The sequence below is a fragment of the Lissotriton helveticus genome, chromosome 6 (genome assembly GCF_964261635.1).
Source record: "Lissotriton helveticus chromosome 6, aLisHel1.1, whole genome shotgun sequence".
Taxonomy (NCBI): Eukaryota; Metazoa; Chordata; class Amphibia; order Caudata; family Salamandridae; genus Lissotriton; species Lissotriton helveticus.
In genome coordinates, this window is record NC_136067.1 from 69,223,141 (window position 1) to 69,248,275 (window position 25,135).

The 25,135-nt window shown below is 49.3% G+C and overlaps 1 protein-coding gene across 1 annotated transcript in view; it reads right to left on the reverse strand.

The window, feature by feature from the left end:
* Window positions 1–25,135, reverse strand: part of CMTR1 (cap methyltransferase 1) — a 650,563-nt gene that overhangs the window by 390,566 nt on the left and 234,862 nt on the right. The gene's annotated exons all lie outside the window — the stretch shown is intronic.

A 25,135-nucleotide genomic window follows, 5' to 3' on the forward strand; every position in this document is an offset into this window, starting at 1 on the left:
AACGACTTGATTCTCCATAGAATCACGAACAACTTGATTTATACCATTAGACGGCCCCAAAGCCTTTGGTACTGACCCGTCTCAGAATTCTGGTGAGCCCATTTCGAATTATATATGTTGCAGCACATTTCTTCTTTCTTTATCTAGGCACTTAAATTGATAGGATTTGCCCTGTCTGGCTATTTCATCTGAAATATCCCAGTTATTTTGCACATACACACCCGCCCCCCCCACCCCCCCCCTCCCCCGTCCTGAGGAAGACCCGCTGCTGAGCACCACACTTATCCTATCGCAATAGGGTCGAAACGTCGACGCCCCTGAATAAGCCTACACCCTACATCTGCCCCTTACACCTGACTCACAGATGAAGTTACACTGTGAAGAAGAACAGTTTAACTAATGTATTGTACGCAACTGTGCTTATAGGGGTAGGCCGGAATATTTTAAGGGAGAACATTTCAACCTATGCAGGTTCCCTAATGTTTTAAATATTCGAATTTCCTCAATATAACGCCAATTGCTTCTTTTTCCTTTTATTCTTTCACATGAGCACTAACTTTTCACGTACCTCCTTCTCCCTGATGATAACCGTGCAGATAAAACATTGTACATCAAAAATAACAAAATTGTGTTTCTTTAAAATAACTCAATGTGTGACTGAATAAATTCAAGTTATCAGTCTTTCTGAAGTGGCCTTTCTATTTCTCTGTGTGTGCTTCTGATCTTATGTGTCTAAATGACTATACTCATTCAATGATAATGTTTTGAATCTTAAGCTACAACAGTCTAGGGCCATTGTTTTTCTGTACTGAACGATACAGAGGTCCTTTTGACTTTATAGGGTAACCCCATTTGTGATAATGGCTGCTCTTGGTTTGCAGCATTAGGTCTTTCGACCTCCAGATTTTTAGCTGAAAGAAGGCAACGCTTGCTTTGCCGATTCTTGCCTTGACGTCAGCATCTGTGCCGCCCTCCATGGCTATGACCCTGCCAGGTAGGTGAAGGCCTCAACCTCTTCCTCATCGCCTGCAGAGTGACTGCAGTTGTGCTGGTCTTATTAGCCTTCAGAATCTTGTTTTCTTCACCTGTGAATGTTGAGGCCAAGCTGTGCAGATGTGGCCTGCAACCTTGACAGTCGTCTCTTGTATCTGCGCATGGGTGTGGGATAGTAGGTCCAGGTTGTCTGCAATGTCCAGGTCATCAAGCTGCATCCAAGGTGTCCACTGCACCCCATTTCTTCTCCTTGCTGTGGATGTCTTCATGATACAGTCTATGGCCAGCAGTAAGAGAAAAGGTAAAAGCAAATAACCGTGGGGGACTCCAGCTCTCACTTGGAAGGGTTCTGTGAGTTCTGATCCCTCGTAAGAGTTCTTAATGATTCTTACACTATTATCTGGCACACTGTAGTGGCGGAGGAGTTTACAAAGGGTTTCTCTGTCCACACTGTTGAGTGCCTTCTCACAGACGAAGTCGACAGAAGGGGGGGGGATTTCCATTCCATTGACTGCTCAATGATGATGAGCAGTGTTGTAGTCTGGTCTGTACAGGATGTATCTCTTGGAAGCCAGTTTGCTGATCTCACAACTGAGCTTCAACTTGTTCCTTCATTCTGTTCAGGATGACTCTGTTGAACACTTTGCCTGGTGTTGATAGAAGAGTTATCCCTCTATAGTTTGTGCAGTTACTCAGGTCACCTTTCTTGGGGATCTTGATGAGAGATACCCTCCTTCCAGTCTGACCACACCTTTTTCCTTTTCCCAGATCCCTACAAATATGGGTTAGAGCATGTCAGCATGTCTACTGATGTTTAAAAGTCTGCCTTCAGTGTCTCTGAAGGAATGTTGTAGGGTCCTGCTGCCTTCCCATTTCTCAGATGTTTGATGGGCAGCCATATTTTTTTCTTGGTTGGTGTGCTGCAATCAATTGCTAAGTCCTTGTCAGCTGGCTGTATGTCTGGTGGAGACTATGGCACGGGCTGGTTCAGCAGTTCTTCAAAGTGCTACACTCTTCTTCGTTGTTGGCCTTCGTTACCCATGATTGTCTTTCTAGCTTTGTCTTTTACAAGTCTTTCTGTCTTCCTGCATATGCCGGAGACTTTCCTTGTTAAGTCAGAGTTCTTTCAAGTTCCCATGGCTTGCTGCTTTTGTGGCAAGACCATCAATTAATCTTTGCTTCTCTCCTGTCAAGTTTCTAGTAGCTTCCTTGTTGATTCGGTGTATTCGCTTGAGCTTTTGCTTTTTCTGCTCTCGTTCAGCTGATGTTGACTCCAGCTTTATTTTCCTTTCACTCTTGAATTTTGTGGAGAGTCTCGGTGGAGAACTATTCTTTATGCTGGTGTTTCTTGGGACCCAGTATTCTTCTGGCAGGTTGATGTCACTATATCTTTGGTCTTCTCCCACTGACTTGTTACTGGGTCTCTGTCATCCCCTACATTTTGCACGATTTGAAACTTGTTACTGAGTGTGACTGAGCATTCCTTCCATTCCTGTGGATCTTTGTGGAGGGTGGTGTTATATTGCTGGCAATGGTCTGTTGCTTCCATCCATGCTTTCTTCAGCTTTAGCTTAATCTGGCCACGACAAGTTGATGGTCCGTTGCCAAGTCCGCTCCTCTCATTATCCTGCAGTGACCTCTGGAACTTCTAGTAAATATAGACATGGTCGATCTGATTCTCTGTTGAATGTCTTGGTGACACCCACGTTGCCTTCAGTATTCTTTTGTTTGGGAATACACTACCACATATTCCCAGACTGTTCAGGGCACAGAGATCTGCGAGCCATTCACCATCTCAACTAGCGGGTTATCTATCCTCCAACTGGACAGACTCTCTACCCCAAATCCTCCCTATACCCCTTCCTTGCTAACTTCCCTCTCTCATGCTCAACCATTGAACTGTAGTTTGTTTTCTCCGCTGCCACTTGGGAAGTCCTGCCTGTCTCATACAATGTCCTCACGTTCCATGTCCCGATGGTGATGGTCGAAAGCAAGCAGGTCCAAAGTTCAGCTGCGAAAGGAGAAGGGTTATGAGTGGAGCTATCTACACCACCATGTAAAAAGAATCCTAGCTACAGAAACGTCATTCAAAACACATCCCGGCCTTAGGGAGAGAAGAATATCGTTCAAGGAAAGCTATGACACCTTGTGGTGAAAGCCAGAGATCCCTGGAAGTCACAAAGCAGATCCACCTACTTTCGACCAAGACCATCACCATCAGGATAATGGTGGCTCCAACCAGTGATAAGTTACAAAATTATACTGGTGAAGATATTGTCAAATATTTTTTATATGCTGGGAGATTACACCATCTGATTCAAAAGCTACTTTTATTGGGCCATTGTCTTTCACCTTTTTATTAGTATTAGGATTATAATATACTATAATTAGTGGCGGCCGGTAAGTACAACTTTAAGGGCGGCAGGGAAGCTCACACACTCGCTTACACATATGCATTCACATGCTGATACGCACACAAACCCATTCACAACACTCACTCACATAAAGAAATACATTCATTCATACACGCATGCAGCAAACATTCAATACAAATACCACACTTACCTGCTGCAGCTCTTAGGAAGGGAAGCCTCAGAGGTGCTAGAGGGATTGGGACTGCTGCCTCCCCTCCTTGGCTGACCCAAGGTTAGCCAGTGAGGGGAGGCAGCAGTTCCTACCTCATCAGAGAGTAGGTAGGGGTCAGAGAGAATGCTGACTAAACCCACTCTGTGATGAGGTGTGTGAGAAAGTGAGTTCCTGTTGCAGTACCCCCCCCCCCCACTTTTTGCCTGATTCCTGATGCACTTTTCCTAGGTGTGCACTGGGTCCCTGCCAATCAGATGCCCAGGGCCTGAGTTCCTTCCTTAAAAACTATACTAAAGCCTAAACCCAATTGGCATCTATGGCCACATATCAGCCCCTAGTAAAGGGTACCCTAGGTACCCAGGGCATTGTGACCAGAGAAGACCCCTAAGGGTTGCAGCACTTATTGTGCCACCCTTAGGGGCCCTGTACCTTGACACCCACACACTGCCTTTGCAGGCTGAGTGTCTAGGGGCAGAACTAAACAAAGAGTCGACATGGCACACATCCCTGTGTGCCATTCCCAAAACCCCACTGCCGTGGCATACATCAGCCACCCCTCATAGCTGGGTGCCCTATGTCAGTGGTGTGGGCACAGGTGCATGAGCCCTGTGCCCCTGTAGTACCCAGGGCCATTCCTGGGCACTGTAAGTACAGTGATGCCATTAAGAGTATATGGTGCTGGGAGGTTGTCATTACGAACTCCACAGCACCATAATGGCTACACTGAAAAGTTTGATATCAAACTTCTCAGCACATTAAACCCACACTGATGCCAGTGTGGGATTTAATGTAAAATGCACTACAGAGGGCATCTTAGAGATGCCCCCTGAAACCTAACCTACAATCCACGTCTGGGCTGAGTGGCTGCAGAGGCTGCCACACAGCAGACATGTTGCTGGACCCCTGGGTGGAGAGCCCCCCGCTCTCCTGGGCCTGCAACAATGCACATCCTGGGCGAGGTGCTAGGTCTCCTCCTCCAGGATGGGCAGGGGGAAGCTTCAAAGGCATACCGCCTCTGTGAGCTTCTCCAGACCATTTGCTGTACCCAGCAACTGGCCCCCACCAGTCCTGACCCCACTGGCAGGAAGACTGGCGGAAAAAACTACGTCAGGAAGGGGGGTGTGCCAGCCTGTGCCAACCCCACCCCTTAGGTGGGGGAAACTAGGTGAAACACGACCCCGGGCTCCAGCCATCTTGAAGATTAGGAGCCCTGCCCAATCACAGCTAGGCTCCTGCCCCCCTCCCACAGGAGAGGAGCAGGCTAGGGGGTGTACCCACCCCAGGACCGGGACCTATTGGTCCCTGTCCTTGCCCTACCTGTAAAGCCCCTAAATTCAGTATTTAGGGGCTCCCTGAACCTTCCTTCCTTAGATCCAGATACCGAAACAAGAAAGACCCTCGAACCTGCACCTGCTAAACCCTGGCGTCTCCAGTGGTTAGCAACCTCAAAAACCCCGGAGGACCTGACTGCCTTGTGACTCTGACTATCTGTGTCTCCCACGAGCAGTGGTACTGCTCAAAGCAAGTAGCAAGCCCTGGCATCAGCCCAGAACCGCGAACCCTGCACACTCTGCACCCGCCAAGCCTGGCCTGTGCTGGAGTGAACCAAGACCCTGAGTACATCCCCCCGGCGATTCGGGCTCGGAATCCAGTGCCCAAGGACCCTCCTAGACGACCCAGACAACGCCTGCAGCCTCAGGACAAAGGACCCCTCCGACTGCGGCCAGCAGGGGGTAAGATTTCCCAACCTCAAAAGATTCCCCTGCACCCGGCGCCCCACGGCCCCCTGAGCCCTACTCCTGGGTGCCTACCTATCCTCCAAGATCCCAACTTACCTCTCGAAGTGTTGGTCGCACCTGAAGATCCACCGTCCCCGAGCCAGCAGCCTTTGTTCCCTTTTCTAGATCCTCGTTGGATAACATTGAGCGCCCGACTGCTCAAAAGCACCCTGCACCCAGCCGCCCGAGTGCCCCTGGCAGTGCAACCTGTACCCTATTCTACTTCCCCATTTGTTCTGAGCAAGTGACCAGGAGCCCAGCTCCCACAGCGGCGTGGCCTGCAAGCCAGCATCCACCAACCGAAGGCTCCCTGCCTCTCATTGGATAACATTGGGCCTAACTACCTCTGCACCCGGCCGCCCCTGAGGGTGTACTAACTGTACCTCCCTGGCCCTGGGGGACCCCTGAGTCTATGCCCAGAACCTTAACTTCACCAGTTGAGTACTCACCTGAAAACCGATGACTCACTTTCCTGCCATAGGATAACATTGACTGGTTTGACTCGAAAAATCTTCTAAGTGTGAAGTTTTGAAACTTTAAAATATTCATCTAAAATCAGCCGAATAACAAATTTCGAATTACTCACCTGTGATCAGGAGAGAATCCAGTACTGTACCTTGTAGCCCAGTACTGAACCGCAATAGTAATCACAACCGTGTTTGCTAGTAATCTAAATTTCTGCCATAGGAAACCATTGACTGCTTTTCTGTGAAATTTCTTCTAAGTGTGAAGTTTTGAAATGTTGGAATATTCACCTAAAATCAGTCGAATATCGAAATCCGAAGTACTCACCTGTAATCAGGAGAGAAGCCAGTACTGTACCTTGTAGCCCAGTACTGAACCACAAAAGTAATCACAACCGTGTTTGCTAGTAATCTAAATTTCAGCCATAGGAAACCGCTGACTGTTTTTCTGTGTCTTTCAAAAGTGTCTACTTTTGAAAATTACAAATTTTCCTTAAAAAATCGTACCTACTACTGAAACGTAATTGCTTACCTGTTTTAAGTAGAGACCCCAGTGCTGGACTTAGGAGCCCAGTCCTGGATTACCAACGTAACGAGAACGTGCTTTAACTGCAACTTGAATTTCCTGCCATTGGATAACATTGCCAGATTTTCATTGAAAAGTTTGTAAGTGTGAACTTTTGAAATAGCTTTATATTTCTTAAAAATCATAGCAATAGCCAAATCGTTTTTGCTAAACTGTTTCGAGCTTAGACCCCAAGACTGACTCTATGATCCAGTCCTGGAACTGCAAAAGTAATCAATAACGTAACTAGCTGCATTTATGTAGAAAACTCATTGAGCTCAATGTTAAATTGTGTTTAGAATTGTGTTGCCTACTGCAACCATTGTACCTATTGTGTTTACAAAGTTTATTGCTTCTTTGCAAAGTAATTATATGAGAGTACTCATATTGAGAAAAGTAAATTTTTATACCTGTTGGTTCTAAAAATAAAACAACTATATCTTTTGATATAAAAACAATTGGCCTAGAGTTCAGTCCTTGAGTGTGTGAAACCTTTTGCTGACTGAGTGTGTACAACAAATGCTTTACACTGTCCTCTGGTACTGCATTACTGCTCGACCAAGCTACCACTTTAGAGAGTAAGGTCACACCTGGCTTTAACCTCTGTTATACCTCTGGGGTTTGTGGACTCTGTACACACTGTACCTTATTCTGGTCCAGTATATACAGAGCCACTTTTTCACAAGGTGTATATGATAGACACTAAGCCCTGGGCACTTCAGGGCTTAAAACTGAAGTGCCCACCAACGAAGCTATCACTGACACCTCACAAAGGGTAGGTACCTGAGGACCTTTGCCAAGCTCAGGAGGCCACGCCCACAGGAGCTGTGACATTCTCACCCCAACAAAGTTCAGGTCAGGCAGTCAGGTGCCTAAGCAATTAGCCGATGTCTTGTTCCAGGCTTCCTGACCTGAAAATATAGTGTGTTTGTGAGGCTGACCTATGTTCAGCCCGACATACACTTTATGTCCAAAAGGTGGGGGCTTGTGGAGGGGCCCCTCCGCCCTTATGGGGTGGCAGCTGCTGACTATAATGATTATTTTAGTAGAATAGTCTGATTAAAATGGCTGATCAGCAGACGAGGCACCATAAAGCATGTGCAGTACTTCAGGAACTAGAACCCTAAGCAAATATAACATTTCTCTTGAACATGCTGCAGGGACAAGCAATAGATTAATTTAATAAGCGGGTAATCTGCAAATCTAAAACGGTCAATTTCTGAAAAGTAATTATTGAGCAACTGAAGTTTAGTCACATCTCCACAGTCTAGGTAATAAACACGAGACAAGTGGACACCAACAAGAGGAGCTCATAGGGTACGTCTACCTTGTTTATTACAAAATGGACTAAGGAAGATTATACTGCAATAACCAAGATAGTGATATTACTGCTATGTTGTTTCCTTGCACAACAGCTTTCCAGCCTCTTAACAGGAAATTACTTCAATCATGTCTTAAAGTTCACCCCTATCAATGGGTGTATTGTGCTTTGTTGTTGTCTTGAAGACAGCACAGTACAGAGCGAAACACGTGTCGGCTGTACTGTCCTGTTTTCTTAAATGAATTTCTACAATGAATAAATGACACATTAGTGAAAATGGATGAAATCAAGTGAAAAACATCAATAAAAAGAACTACGTTCACTCGAGCTACCTTGTACTGTGCTGTCTTCAAGAAAACAACAAAGCATAATACACCCATTGATAGGGGTGAACTTAAACAATTGGAAATGAGGAATACATGCTCACAACTTCCTTCTTACAAAGGTTTTAACTGTTACTTTGAACGCTTTGGGGTCGAAACGTCGACAACCTTCTAATCTGCCAGCTCACGCTTCAGTCAGAATACGCTCACGAAGGCGTTTTAAGCATGGCAATATAGAACTGCTTGACATTTGTTGTTTTGATTGAGCTCTATGTGGAAGCCAGCTATTTGTACTCGCTTTTGATAAGGGTCACATGACCAGCACTGTACTCCTTTCCCATATATTTATTTATTTATTTATTTGTGTGTTTTATAAAGCGCGCAGCGGCCCCAACGGGGCATCCCGGCGCTGAAACTCTGACAACAGGAGGGACAGGATCGGGGTAGCAGACTAGGAGGAAAAGAGATGGGTTTTCAGGGATTTGCGAAATGCTGGTTCCGCTTGGCAGTTGCGTAGAGCTAACGGGAGCTTGTTCCAGTGTTGAGTGGCACAGACCTCAAAGGTGTTACCGCCTTCACGGGATCACTTAAATCGAGGAGTTTCTAGGAAAAGTAGGGAGTTGGAGCGTAGAGCCCTGGATTTAACGTAAGGACGTAGGGTGTTTTTCAGATGGGCCGATCCGTTGCCTTTAGATGCACGGAACGCCAGCCTCATTGCTTTGAAAACGCATCTCTTCGCGATGGGTAGCCAGTGCAGTTTACGGAGGTGGGGAGAGATATGTTGTCTGGCAGGGATTCTCTCCACCAGCCGAGCGGCGGCGTTTTGGACTGTCTGTAGTTTGTGACACAGGCCAGCCGTAATGCCAAGGTCGAGGGCATTGGCATAATCAAGGTGGGATATGATTAATGCCTGGATCACAGTCTTACGGCAGTCCTCCGGTAGATAATTAATGAGCCGTTTGATTGTTCTAATTTTAGCGAAGCAGGAGGCTGCGACTGTTTGTACCTGGGTGCTGAAGCTGAGATGGTTGTCCCAGCGTACTCCCAAATTTCTCACTGAGTCTTTAGGCATGGGGGCTTGGCACAGGTCCTCTGGCCACCAAAGGCTAGAGTCCAGGGGAGAAGGTGAGTTAAAAAACAGGATCTCCGTTTTACCTGCATTTAGACGGAGGGAGTTAGCATCCATCCAATGAGAGATAGCTCTAAGGCAGGATTTCAGTGGATCGAAGGCAGAGTCGGAGAGGGTATCAAACGTAAAAAGTAGCTGAATGTCATTGGCGTAGGATGTGGACTTGATCCCAGTCTGAGCAATCAGCTTGGCCAGGGGGGTGAAATAAACATTAAACAAAAGCGGGCTTAGGGAGGAGCCCTGTGGGACTCCCCATTTGAGTGGTCTGGCTGAGGAAGTGAAGGGAGGGGTGAAAAGGATTAGTTACTTACCTGTAATCCTAGTTCTCTTCCAGGGGTATACTCATTAAAGTCATAAGCACTGAATTATCTCCGCCCATGAGCGGGAACCCGGAACACATAACAATATACATATATATGTGTAAAAATATCAAAAAGCACATAGTACTAAACTAATTATACACATATAAATGTATAATAATCATAATATGCAGCCTAACATATATACAAAGGCTAATAAAACCAACATTACATAAGTTCTGAAGCATGAAAATATGCTATATATAAATGCAATAAACAGGCATGAGCCCAAAATGCATTTCATAACCATGAAAAACTTTTATTTTCATCAAAGAACCTGTTGTAAACAGTTATTAGCCTAAAAAGGCTGCATATGAAAAATTGTCTGTGTACAGAAAATCAGACTGGCACCCTGCCTTTAAGGCCCCAGAGAATCTGCACACTTTGCCTTTAAGGCCTCTAGGAGAACTCTGTTCCCATCATGCACCACAGGTGACAGTTAGGTCAGTTCTTTTGTACGGTACAGTAAACTTGTAGCAGGAATCTGCACTTAAAACCTTCATAATACATATTGAAACACACTTCAATGCTACTGTTCGCCCGGGGAGGCGGGAGGGTGCTTATGACTTTAATGAGTATACACCTGGAAGAGAACTAGGATTACAGGTAAGTAACTAATCCTTCTCTTCCAGGGGATACTCATTAATAGTCATAAGCACTGAATAGAGTAGCAAGCTCATACCAACTAGAAGCGGGCGAACAGATAAATGCATAGCCGCACATTTAAAAATACAGTGTTTAACTAGAAACAGCAAACACATTTCTGAGTGATGCTTGACCCACTTGTGCATCAGTCTGCGCATCAGAATCCAAACAGTAATGGCGTGTAAACGTATGCACTGAACGCCAAGTAGCTGCTTTACATATCTCTGACATAGCCACATTCCTAAGGAGAGCTGTGGTAGCAGCGTTCCCTCTCGTAGAATGAGCCCTAGGTCTACCTGATAAAGACTTGTGGGCTAGCTGATAAGCCAGTAAGATACATGACACTATCCACCTAGAAATGGATCTCTTGGATGCTGCCAAACCAGTATTCGTAGGACCATAGTTCACAAACAGACGGTCCGTGTGTCTCAAAAACTTCGTTTTTTCTAAGTAAAATTTCAAAACCCTCTTTAGATCTAAAGAATGCAAAGTCCGCTCAGCAGGACTCGAAGGGTTTGGAAAGAAAGTAGGCAATGTTATGGATTGGTTCACATGAAAATCCGACACCACCTTTGGTAGAAAAGCAGGGTGAGTCCTAAGCACCACTCTGTTTCCATGAAAAACTGTATACGGTTCCTTGCAACACAGAGCCTGAATTTCGCTCACTCTACGAGCAGAAGTGATGGCTACCAGGAATGCTACTTTCCAAGATAAGTGTTGCAAAGAAGCTTTATGTATGGGTTCAAATGGTGGACCCATCAACTTAGTCAATACCACATTAAGCTCCCAAGGTGGAGAAGGAGACCCGACTGAAGGAAACACCTTCCTTAACCCCTCTAGAAAATCCTTCACCACAGGCATCCGAAAAAACGATATCTGTGTTGCCGATTTTCTATAAGCAGTTATTGCAGCAAGATGGACCTTAATAGAACTAAACTGCAAACCAGACTCAGCAAGGTAAAGAAGATAAGGCAAGATCACCTGTTCTTGACCATCAATAGGGTCAAGACCTTTACTCTGACACCAGAGGTAAAAGCGTTTCCACTTAAATCCATAGGATTGTCTTGTAGAAGGGCGCTTTGCCTCCTTAAGAATGTTCATACACTCCGGATTTAGCTGTAAATGTCCGTACTGGATGACTTCAGGAGCCATGCTGCCAAGCGCAGGGAGGGCAGATTGGGATGAAACACTCGCCCCTGCTGCTTGGACAGAAGATCTGGACGACAAGGCAATCTCCTGTGTGGCCTGATTGACAACTGAAGGAGATCTGGGAAACACCACTGGCGTGGCCACTCCGGGCAAATCAGTATCATTCTGGAGCTGGTCTTGTACATCCGGTTGATCACTGCTGGTATCAACGGTGTCGGTGGAAAGGCGTACAGCAAATTTTGACACCAGTCTATCAAAAGGGCATTCCCTCGAGACCCTTTCTGGGAAAACCTGGACGCGAAGACGGGGCATTTTGCGTTTGCCGCGTCTGCGAACAGATCGATGTCTGGTGTTCGCCACGCCTGGAAAATGCTGTGCGCGACGTCTTCGTTGAGAACCCAGTCGTGCGCTTCGACGAAGTCTCTGCTGAGACCGTCCGCCTCTGAGTTGAGACTCCCTGGTAGGTGAACTGCTGTTATGGACAGGTCCCGTGCCAGTAACCAATGCCAGATGGTCTGGGCTTCTATGGACAGCGTCCTGGATCTGGTACCCCCCTGCTTGTTTAGATTATACATTGTTGTTGTATTGTCTGTTTGCACCAGAAGGCACCGAGTCTGTAAAGATGGAGCCAGAGACTTGAGAGCAAGATGGACCGCTCTGAGTTCGAGTAGATTGATGTGATATCCTTTCTCAAAGTCTGACCATAGCCCTTGTACCTGAAGAGGGCCCATATGTGCCCCCCAACCAAGGAGAGAGGCATCTGTGATTAGAGTCTGCGTTGGTGGGTCCTGATGAAAAGGAACTCCCTTCATCAAGTGTGCCTTCTTCATCCACCACCGAATGGAATCTCTTGCCGACTGTTGGAGATGAATCCGATCCTCCCAGCGTCCCGTCCTCTGTTTCCATTGATCTTCCAGACACTGCTGCAGAGGACGCATCTGCAAACGTGCGTTTGGCACGATGAATATGCATGATGCCATGGACCCCAGGAGAGAGGATACTTGCCGAACAGTCGGACATGCATCCTGGAGGAGAAGCACGCACTTCGCCTTGATAGATGACCATCTCTCCTCCGAAGGACACACGTTTTCTTTTTCTGTGTCCAGCTGTGCAACCAAGTAGTGGATCTTCTGGGTGGGATTCATTATGGACTTCTTGTAGTTGACTTGCAGACCCAACTTGCACATGAGTTGGAGGCATATCAACAGATGTTCTTCTAGTAGAGATGGGGACGAACTCTTCAGAAGCCAGTCGTCTAAGTACGGATATATGAAAATCCGTCTCTTTCGAAGACACGCTGCTACTACCGCCATACATTTTGAGAATGTTCTGGGAGCTGATCTCAGGCCAAAAGGGAGGACTGAGTACTGGTAATGATGAACCCCTACTTGGAACCTGAGGAACTTGCGCTGCTTTCTGGATACCGGAATATGAAAGTACGCATCTTTCAGATCGATGGAGCACATCCAATCCCCTTGGTGTAATTGAGGGAAAATCTGATGAAGAGCCAGCATTCGAAATTTCTCCTTCCGAATGAATTTGTTCAATATCCTCAGATCCAGAATGGGTCTGAACTCTGTAGCTGGACCTTTTTTCTGTACGAGAAAAAATCGAGAGTACAGGCCTTGACCTCTCTGTTGAGATGGTACTGGTTCTATGGCGTTCTTCCTCAGAAGGGCGTCCACTTCCTGTTGCAAGCGCCCTATATTCCACTGAACCATCTTTAGAGGGCGAATGACAGGCGGGGGCTTCTTGAATCTCAAAAGGTATCCGCTCTGTATGATACTCAGCACCCATCTGTCCTGTGTGATTTGATTCCACTCGTCCAGATACCACACAATACTTCCTCCAACCGGAGTGGCACACGGTTGTGGAGGAAGCATCCGTTCATTGTTTTTGAGGCTGCTTGGTAGCAGAGGATTGCTGCCTGTTTCCATTGCCTCTGCCTCGCCCAGGTCGCCGCTGTTGGAATTGCGACCTCTGTTGATTTTGGCCTTGATTTTGCGATGACCAATTCGACTGTTGGCCCCTCTGCTGAAAAGATCTTTTGTCAAAGGGACGAAAATTACCCCGACGTCTAAAGTCTTTTTTCTTTTCAAGACCGACGGCCTTTAGAGTGTCCAACTCCACTTTCATTTTAGACATTTCGTCGTCAGCGTGAGAGCCAAACAGAGTCGAACCATTAAAAGGTAAATTGACCATTTTTCTCTGCGCCTCTGGCTTTAATCCCGTAAGGTGAAGCCAAGCTGTACGTCTAGCACAAACACCATGTGCATAGCCATGGGCTGACAGATCCGCCGCATCAGCAGCTGCGCTTATACTCTGGTTAGCCACCAATCCTCCTTCTTCCACTATTTCCAGGAAGTCTTTCTGATCCTCTTTAGGGGGTTTATCAGCAAAACGAGCCACTGAGTCCCAGAGCAGACGATCATAGCGGCCCAATAAGGCTGACGCACTGGCCACTCTCATGACCGAACCTGAGGTGTTGCACATTCTTCTCCCCAAGGAATCCATACTCTTACTATCCTTTTCAGGTGGAGCAGAAGAAGTAGATGCCGCGGAATGTGCTTTTCTGACTGCCGCCACAATAAGTGAATCTGGAGGAGGGTCAGAACGCAAAATTAAAGGATCCTCTGCTGGAGCCCTGTACTTCTTAGCAATCCTAGAAGGACCAGAACCCACCGTGGCCGGAGTTAAGAATGTTCTCATCGGTGGTTCTATCAACCCGGGCACTAACGGCAGAAGAGGTCTACTAGTCGTCTTGTGATGTAGTGTTTCAAAGATGACTGACGTTGCTATTTGAGGAACTGCCATCTTGATCTTGAACTTATTCGCCCCACGACACAACACATCATTAAATGTGCCCAAATCATCCACTGGAGACACTCTGGACGGAGGAGTAGATGAGATTGTGGGAGAATAGTCTCTATATGAGGACCTTAAAGAAGACTTAGACGACGTAGAAGATTAAGAAGGAGTCCTACTCCGCCTCGGAGGAGTTGCAGATCGCTGCCTCCTTCGCTCCCTTGAACGTGATTTCTCTCTCACTACAGACCTTGAGCGTGATCTTCTATGCAGCTCCGTCTGAGGAACCGGAGCCCTCATCCCCATTAGACCTGCCTCAGGACGCATCTTCCAATGTCTCAGGCTTTCCAGCCACCTCGGAGACAAGTTAATAGGACGTCCAACACGCTCAGGAGAAAAAATATTCAATCCAGTTGAAGACTTGGAGGCTCCGGAAACTACACTGTGCTCAGAAACCAATGAGCCAGATGGAGACCGTTGTCTAGGCACCAATTGTCGATCATCCGACACCTGCCCTGAGGTCGAGCCCGAATGAGCCACCACAGACGAGTCCTGGTGCACCACCTCCTGCCCCACCGCAGACCTGTCGTCTTGCTGGTCTCGCGGAGAAGACAAATGTTCTGGACTAATGTCTGACCTCGACAAAGACCTAATTGAGGTCCGAGAGGCCGGTCTGGATAGTCTCGACGCCGACCCGTGTTCAGGTAGGGGAGACCTAGACCCTCCATGCTTCGAGCCCGAAGCAGACTTCGACATCGACTTATGTCGCGATGGAGACCTCGATCTTCTCTTTTTAGGTCTCGACGTCGACTCCTTCGACGTCATCCTATCTCTTGACGTCGACCGCTTCCTCGACCTTGGCCTATCCTTCGACGTCAACACTTTCCTCGACGTCGGACGCCTCTCTTCCCTCGACGTCGACTTCTCACGAGTCTTCGACGTCGAGCGTGGCACCCTCGACGTCGTCTTTACAGCAATCGACACCAGATGTCTCGACGTCGAGAAAGATTTCGACGGCGACTGCTTAGACGCTGAACCTTGCCTCACCGGCGAAGTCCTCGATGTCGACGGAGCCCTCTTCGACGCCGACAACGCTGACGGCGATCTGGATCTCGAAGTCGACCGCACCTTTTTTGACGGCGACGCTCCCTGAAGTCTAGTTTTCTTAGTTCTACCTTCTGGAGACGCTGATCTTCGACGTTTAGGATGAGAAGATGGCTTAGTAGATGATAATAAGCCCTTGGAACTCTTCTCACCACGGTTTTCTCTCTCCAGGAGACCCAGCAACCTCATCTTCTCCCTTTCTCTTAAAGTTCTACTGGAAAGGGGGGCGCTAGGTGGCGCCAGACCAAGATGGCCGAACTTGTGTGAGGCTCTAGCCAGAACGAGCACATTCACACGATCCTACATCATCCTGCATCGCCAAATCGGCCTGAAACACACCCCACATTTTGCCCGACGCCGAGACGAGCTCAGCGGTGCCCGGATTATCCATAACGGACGTTGGGTGCTGGTGCTACGGAGCGGTGTCTCCTGTACCGACTGCTGGTGCCGGAGCGGAGTGTCGCTGAAGGTGGGCCTGACAGCCAGGAAAGACCGGGGATTCTGGGCCTGCTCGGGACGACCGGAGGTTCTCTCCTCCCCCGCCCTGCATCCCTCTGCGCGCCCCGGCGCCTATCTCCTTCCTTCGGGGGTCCAAGCGCCGGATAAGGTACATAGTCCCCGCTGCTCCCGCCATGTGTCGCCGCAGACCCTGACTGCCACACGCTACGCCCCCAGGACCCCCATACTCGGACTGATTCCGAGGGTCGGCGAAATCCGAAGAGGGTGCGCACCGCACTGGCTGCAGCGGGCCGGCCACCCCCCATCCTCCACCTCTGCGAGTCTCTTGGGAAGGAGCCGCGGCCCCCACCAAGGGCCGCCTGCACTATCTACGCTTCGCTCTGCTGCCTGCGGCCTGCCGCTCCGGGGTCGGCCGGACTCGCCTGAATTCCGGTGCTCCCGCATGGCCCGGATTGACGCTACCCGCCTCACCTGATCGCCCCCAGGGCCTCCATAGCTGATTCTACCCCCCATGGGCGACGAAACCTGGACGAGGCACACGCCGGACTGGCTGCGGCGAACCGTGCCCCCCCCACGCCCGCAAAGCAGAGCTTCCGCGAGGCCCACATCAGAGCTGCCCGATCCGCCTGACTGCGACGCGGCTACCGCCTGGAGGCCCTGCGCCCGCCAGCTTGCCTTTGGCCCCGAAGAACACGGGGGCCCTTTCTAGCCTAGTATCTATGCCCTGAAGCTCCACATACAGAAGCCTCCACATCTGCCAACTGCGACGCTACAGCCGGAGCACTGGGACACTGCACTCCGGCTCGGTGCCCACGGGGCCACCTCTGATCGTACCGGGGGGGCACGGGGAACGGGCACGGACGGGGAGACACAATCTTCCGTCTCACGCTCGCTCGGGGCCTCGGTCGCCACTGTGCGTTTAGAACTCCAGTCGCCCTAACTCTCCGGGGCCTGCGGTACATCTGGACTGGGGGCTCCGCAGCTCCATCGGCCCCGGCTGGGCTTCCTCTTGTCTTCGCCCCGCGCCCTGGCTTCCTCCTCCACATCGGCGGCACGGACTCCTCGGAGCGAAATGGGCCGCAATGACGCCAGGCAGTCAAAAATTCCCTTTGAATCCAAGAGGGCGACCAAGCCGCCGCAGGAAAGGGAGGACAGCCCCACTGCTACTGCTCCCCAAGATGAGGACTGGAAATCACTCCTACTAGGCATGAGACAGAGCCTCTCCACAATTGATGGCAAGATAGATACCATCAATTCCCGAATGGACAGCGTCGTGGCGAAACTTGAGCAACATGACAAGCGTCTCAAGGAGGCGGAGGACAGGGTCTCTGGGCTTGAGGATGGCGCTACAGCTACCGGCAGACAGGTCACACGGATGGACAGGCTACTGAAAATAATAGCGGACAAAAATGAGGACTTGGAGGCGAGGTCCAGGCGCAACAACATCCGCGTCCTTGGCCTTGCGGAATCCACCAACACTGGAAAGATGGAGATCTTTATTGAAAATCTTCTCGTGGAATTATTCGGGAGGGAATCCTTCTCACCGCATCTCATAGTGGAAAGAGCCCACAGATCCCTCGCTGCCAGACCTCCCCCGGGTGCTCAACCGCGACCCATTATTGCCCGCTTCCTCAATTACAGAGACAGAGATGCGGCGCTGCGCCGGGCGAGGGAGGTCGGAACAGTCGCCTATGGCAATACAACGCTTTCCTTTTTTCCCGACTTCACCCCATCAGTTCAAGAAGCCAGACGCAAATTCGCCGGAGTGAAAAAGAAACTCCAATCTCTGGAAATCCCATACGCCATGCTATATCCAGCCAAGTTGAAGATAACACACCGAGGCTCACAGCATTTCTTTCAAAATCCGCAACAAGTGGAAGACTTCTTAAAGCTCCTCAAAAAAGACCGCGTCAGGGAAGAAACAGACTCACGCCGCTCTAGGTCGCCATCCCCGATGTCTCAACAGGAGTGACAGACTGGACTGTCATCATGTTCTCGCTTACACGGAACTCTGCACGTGGACAGTCTGGTTCCTGCTTTCACGGTGAGGTACATGTACTGCTTTTAGGCCTAACTGGCATGTAACTGACACTGCGCTCGTTCGCCCACCTCCGTCCCGCACAGGGCTGCTAGGAACTCACCTGGCGTCCAGCGGGAGGAAGTTAGGAGGTGGTTGGCAGGTCTGGTGCCCCTAGGTCACCGCCCCAATGGGTGATCCCCTACAAACTTTTGCCTTATTCTTAGTTTTGGGGTGGTTAATAGTTGGGTGGGGGGTGGGAGATGTTGATACCCGGCCAGTTGGGGATGCCGGTGTGGGTGGGTTTACTCTCCGATTGCTTACTGATGCAGCGAATGATATACCCACACGATATATTCCTACCATGTCTCATGCTGCAACTGTACTGTCTCACCGGCCTGTTGGGGTTGCCGGTTGTGTTGTTCATCTTAACTGTTATAGTCCCGCCGGAGTAGCCGTTGCGGATTTCCTGGGAACGGGGGAAAATTCTGTGAATAATGCGATACCCGAACTTCTCGGTGTTGCTGCTGTGTGCTGTTTGGAAACGATTGTCATATGCATGTGCATTGTTCTCCTTACGTGGAAGGGATGGGTGACGTGAATGACTCGCAGCCACACCAAAAATTGCGTCTGTTAGCATGGAATGTACGTGGGCTGAACGACCCGAGGAAGAAACGTCAGATCCTGGGATACTTAGATAGACATGGAGTATCTGTTGCACTGTTACAAGAAACTCACCTTGTGCCGGCTGCATCCCCATCGTTTGCCTCCCGCTGGGCCTCGTGCAGGGTGTTTTCATCGTTCTCAAATTACTCTAGAGGTGTCACGATATTGGTCAAGAAGGGCTTGGGTTTTACTCCATTTGGCACTGAAATGGACTCCAATGGCAGATACTGTATGGTTTGGGGGAAGTTACATTCTCACACTGTCCTACTAGCTTGCTACTATGGGCCCAACACAGACGACCCAGCTACACTCCTCACCCTGTGGGGTAAGATACAAACTCTTGGCATGTCCTATGTGATCCTAGGTGGAGACTTTAACACTGCACTAAACCCTTCAATGGACAGGTCTCATCCCCATTCTACCCATTACACCCGCACACAACGCGCCTTGCAGAGCATTGTGGAAGACCATCATCTAACTGACTCATGGAGGCACTCACACCCATCTGTCAGACAGGGCACACACTTCTCCGCGGTTCACTCCACCTGGGCGCGCATCGATTATGTCTTCCTCTCTGCTGGTATTACCCCATGGTTAATCGCGACACAACACCTAGCCCGCACCTTCTCAGACCACGCGCCTGTCCTTCTAGCCCTGCGTATTCCCCTCGATGTCTCCCCTTATCTGACTGGCGCCTTAATCCCGCGCACCTAACCGACACAGCCTTTAAAGCGGAACTAGAGCAAGACATAACAGACTTTTTTGACCGCAATATCAACTCTGTCTCCAGTCTCACTACGGTCTGGGAGGCGTTCAAAGTCACTGTGCGAGGCTGGTGCATCTCCAAAGGGGGAGGAGTCCTCAAATCCTTACGAGGGGATCTGCGAAATCTTGAAGTAGAAATTGGCAACCTGGAGAGAGATATATCCCTGGGATTGGGAGATCACGGGGTCAGAGCTCAATTACGGGAAAAAATTAATGAATATACTGAGGCAGCCGACAAAGAATGCAAATTTCTGGGGAAGCCCTTCACAGCGCGCTCATATGGAGAGGGGGACAGACCGGGCAGAGCACTCGCAACGGCAATTAGACCACCTCGACACAGTAATTATGTCACCACACTCCTCGATAGCCAAGGCACACCCCAAAGAGACCTCCCTGGTCAGCACCGGGCCCTAACCAGTCACTACACTGAGCTCTACACCTCCCAAAGACGTGTAGCGCTAGATTTGTCCAACTACCTTGATGACACCGCAATAGCCTGGCTTGGCCCAACCCAACAGAAATTCCTCCACCTGGAGTTGGAAGTAGACGAAATTAAAGACGCAATTATGTCCATGAAATCGGGCAAGGCCCCAGGCTCAGATGGCCTACCGATAGACTTCTATAAAACCTTTATACACCTACTGACCCCGATTCTAAAAAGAGTATACTACTCGGCCCTTGAAGAAGGCGTTTTACCACCAAGTATGGGTGAAGCCCTGATTGCCTCCCTGTTAAAGCCTGGTAAACCTCCAGAACACTGCGATTCGTACAGGCCTCTTTCATTATTAAATACTGACGTTAAAATACTAGCAAAGGTCTTGGCGACACGTCTGAACCTATTGATGGAGCGGCTGGTCCTCCCGGACCAGGCGGGCTTTGTCCCTAACCGCGCCACCTCTCACAACCTACGCACCCTTCAGGCAGTGCTACAGGATATAAACCCCAGATGCGAGGCAGCAGCGGTCTTTCTCGACGCCACAAAGGCTTTCGACTCCCTAGAATGGGATTATCTGCTGGCGCTACTGGAACGCATAGGCACCCCCTTCAACTTCATTGATTGGATCCGCTTACTATATCACAAACCACAAGCTGCGGTCCTATTAAATGGGGCCCGTTCAAAAACATTTGAGATTCGCAGGGGCACTAGACAAGGGTGCCCTCTCTCCCCTGTCCTTTTTGCCATAGTGATTGAGCCTCTAGCGGCCAAACTCCGACAACACCACAATCACCGCTCCCTCATCTACCCGGAACGGCAACTGCTTATATCATTATATGCTGATGATATGACTCTCTATATCCACAAACCACAAGAAAATTTGAATCCAATCCTTCGTGAAGTAACTAAATTTGGTGCCATCGCGGGAGGGCAGATCAATTGGGCAAAGTCGGCCCTATTTCCCCTTACTGACAAGACTCAGAAGTTCCCTCTAGACTACCCGCTTCTGTGGGAAGACGATGAACTTAAATATCTAGGGATCATCATTACTAGAAATCGGGAAACTCTTATACGTGCTAATTACGGCCCTGTTATGGACAAATTGATCGATAGCGTCACTAAATGGATACACCTTCCCCTGTCTATGGCCGGACGTATCTCCCTAATTAAGATGGTGGTACTCCTGAAGCTGCCCTACCTCTTTACCAATATACCCTACAACCCAGGTGTGCTTTTCTTTCGGGCCCTGGACTCCCAAATGTCTAGACTTATTTGGGGAGGGAAACAGGCCAGAGTCGGACTAAAAACTCTCATGCTCCCCTACCACCAAGGTGGATTTGATGTGCCAAATTTTCGCCTCTACTATGATTGTGCGCAAGGACACTTTGCCGCGTACTGGCTCCACCCTCCTCCTTTTATGGCACACCTGGCTGTGGAAGACGGATACATGCGACCCGAAAAACCCTCGGGCTATCTTTATACGGCCTCCCGAGTGATTGATCGCGACCCCACGACGGTAGACTGCACTGTGCAGGCCTGGCGCCGGATAATGGCCCGCATGGGCGTTACTATCCTATACTCCCCCCGCATGCTCTTAGCACACGACCCAAGGCCGAGTGTTACCGTCGAAGAACCAGGCCGCAAGCTTCTTAATAAACTGGGGCTGAGCACATGGGGAGATCTGTACATACAGGGCCAATTCCGGACGGCTGCGCAATTCTTTGGGAAGCACGCGCCTTCAATCATGGACACATTCCTTTACACACGATTGCGGCAGAATGTACGGGCGGTCACCCCAGAATTTCCTCACGAGCCGGAAATCGTGGTCCCCTTACACGCTCTTCTACTCTCTGATACCCCGACACATGTAGTCTCCATGCTGTACAAACAAACGTATGCGGCCCTCAACCCCCCTCCTCTCAGAGCCGGACGCGATTGGGACGCTGACCTCGATTCCCCCCTCTCGGACGAACAATGGGAGGAAAGCTGCTCACACACTAATGCTGTAACTGGCAATGCCCGCCTTCGACTGGTTCACTTTAAATTCCTGCTCCGGATTTATCACACCCCCGCCAAACTGCACCGCTTCGGTTTACGTGCAGATGACAGATGTCTTCGATGCAGGAGGGCTGGAGCTGACTTCATCCACCTGGCCTGGACGTGCCAGGATGTGGCACTGTACTGGGTAGAGGTATTCCAAGCTATGTTCGAGATGGTGGGAGTGGCGGTCGCCCCCTGCCCCAAAATAGCCTTACTGGGCCAATCTCTTCCGTCGCTGAAGACGCACCGGAAATTCTTCGCGCTAAGTTTCTTATTGGCGAAACGCCAACTGGCTTGCAAATGGGGGCGAGGTCGTGCCCCCAAATTCAAGACTTGGCTATCTACTATGTCTACCTGGCAAGACCAACTTCACAATTACTCTGACTTGCTACCCCACAAAATGCGCCCCAAAGACCTGTGGGGCCCCTTTACTGCTTACCTTCTCCGGACTCGGGAGGAGGACCAGGAAGCTCCGAGCCGACAAGCGTCTCCGGCTCACTTGGACCCCCCAGACGCGCACGATGACGGGCCAGTCCCCCTTTGAAACACCCCCATAGGATCCCCCCCTTCCTCCTCTCCCCTTCCCGCGTACCCCCCCCCCCCCCGGCCTCCTCACCCCTGCGCTGTCAGTATATCGAATTAATTGGGAACGGTCGGGTATTGGGAGGTGTGGCCTTAGTAGCGACCCCCGGGGTGGACCCTAGCCCCCCTTCCGATATGGAACGGGTGGAGGCCTCCGGACCGTTCTCCTTTCCAACGCTGGGACAACAGCCCACACACGCAGACATTGCGGCCACACGATACAGGTACAGACAACGCACTCTTCAGTCAGCACTTGCATTTCCAAATTGCGCTCCCCCCATCCCCACACCTGTTCCACGTAGCTATAAGGTTGCAGAGCAGTCCAGATCCGACACCGAACTGCTCTAATGAGAGAACACTGCGTTCAACTGCTCTGCCCCACGCATACCTCTGCAACACACACTACATTTGTTATTCACTGTTCCGGATGGGTCGGACACATTGTTTTTTCCCCGAGATTCAATCTCAGAGTTGGGGGGGCGGGAGGGGGGAGGGAGGGAGTTACACGGAAAATGACCTCAGTAGATGCACGTTTACTCTGAGACCTCACAGGTGAAGCCAAACACAGTATGACGTTATATAATATGTTTTTTATCATATTACTACGCGGCCGGCCCTGATGGATTGTGGGCCAACCGCTGTGTTAACTATTTGCACTTCTCCACATCGTCATGGCAATATTGACTCCAGTTATTGCTGCCGGCCTTCACACAAGGTTGTAGGCGTGAAGCTGTGTATTATTTACTTGCACCAAATAAAGGTCTTTAAAAAAAAAAGTTCTACTGGAAAGGTTGAGGCAGTGATAACAATCTTCCACCTTATGAGAAGCTGGAAGACACACCACACAAACAGAGTGTGGGTCCGTTTTTGACATCTTCTTCCCACAGGAAGGACATTTGTAAAATAAAGGTGGCATTCTGACTAAAAAATACCAACAGTTAGTCAGAACAGGATAGAAAACACCACCAAAATAATATTTTGTCAAAAAAGGCAAGAAAAAACCAACTTCTGACAGAAAATACTACAAATGAGCAGAGCTCAAGTTCCAGGTTCCTCACAGAACAAGCCGGGAAAAAGAACTGACCTAACTGTCACCTGTGGTGCATGATGGGAACAGAGTTCTCCTAGAGGCCTTAAAGGCAAAGTGTGCAGATTCTCTGGGGCCTTAAAGGCAGGGTGCCAGTCTGATTTTCTGTACACAGACAATTTTTCATATGCAGCCTTTTTAGGCTAATACCTGTTTACAACAGGTTCTTTGATGAAAATAAAAGTTTTTCATGGTTATGAAATGCATTTTGGGCTCATGCCTGTTTATTGCATTTATATATAGCATATTTTCATGCTTCAGAACTTATGTAATGTTGGTTTTATTAGCCTCTGTATATATGTTAGGCTGCATATTATGGTTATTATACATTTATATGTGTATAATTAGTTTAGTACTATGTGCTTTTTGATATTTTTACACATATATATGTATATTGTTATGTGTTCCGGGTTCCCGCTCATGGGCGGAGATAATTCAGTGCTTATGACTATTAATGAGTATCCCCTGGAAGAGAACTTGTTGTGTGCGGTCGGACATATAGGATGACAGCCATTTCAGCACAGCCACCCAACCCTAAGTCCTCCAGCCTTCCCAGCAAGATTTTAGGGGAGACGGTGTCGAATGCTGCTGAAAGATCCAGCAGCACTAACACCGCCCTCGACCCTCGGTCAAGCGTCCACCTCACAGAGTCGGCCATTTCAATGAGGGCCGACTCCGTGCTGTGGCCCGACCTAAAGCCATGCTGGGAGTTATGGAGAAGCCCATTGGACTCGATGAAGTTCGCCAGTTGGGAGTGAACCATCTTTTCCAAGATCTTAGCTGGGGCGGGCAGAAGGGAGATGGGCCTGTAGTTGGTGGGAAGGTCGGGGTCCAAGTTTGGCTTCTTCAAAATGGGGACTAAGGAGGCATGTTTCCATTTGGTAGAGAAGCTTCCTGTTCGGAGGGAGTTGTTCCAGATGTGATTTAGGTAGGGGTTAAGTAAGGGTGCCAGTTTTTTGTATTCCTTGGCTGGCCAGGGGTCGTTTGGTGAACCTGATTTACATTTGAGTAATTCGGTCATAGATTCGGCTTCCGATATCACTGCAAATTCAGACAGGAGGGGCGGTGGTGGTGTAAGAGAAATGGATCGCTCGTCACCTCCTTCACTGATGGAGGGGGGAAAGGATGAGTGAATGATCTCAATTTTGTCCTCGAAAAATTGAGAGAGTTTATTGCATAGCGTCTGTGAGGCGGGCTTAGATCGGGTCAATGCGGTAGGATCTGTGAAGGATCTAACGATGTTGAAGATCTCCCTGGCGCCATTGCTAGCGAGTTTGATTCTGGAGGCCAGGTAATCCCGTTTATGCTCCTCTATCATCCTCCGATATTGTTTGAGGGCAGTTTTATAGATGGTTTTACTATCTGGAGCGTAATTCTGTCTCCAATGGCGTTCAAGAGATTTACAGAAAGCCTTTTTCTGCCGAAGTTCGTCGGAGTACCAGGGGGCTGATGGTGCCGCCCTGTGGGTTTTAATCGGTTTAATGGGTCCAGGGCATCTAAGGCCTGGCCGATCCATGTGTCCAGATGGTTGATAGCTAGGTCAGGGTCAGACGACAGACAAGGTTGGGAGTCGTTGAGGTGTTTCTGGAGCGCAACCAGGGTGATGCGACTCCAGTTTCTGCCTGAGGATTTAGAAGTGATCAAAGGTCTGGTGGGACGGGGGGAGTCGATCTCAAATGAGATAAAAAAGTGGTCCGACCAGGTGACCGGAATGGGAGGGGTCGCCCGGATGGAGGGGAGATTGGAACAGATTAGATCCAGTGTGTGGCCCGCTTTATGTGTGGGTAGGGTTATTATTTGGACTAGGTTGCAAGCCGCTAGCGTGGAGATGAAGAGGCTGCTATGCGGACAGGATTCGTTGT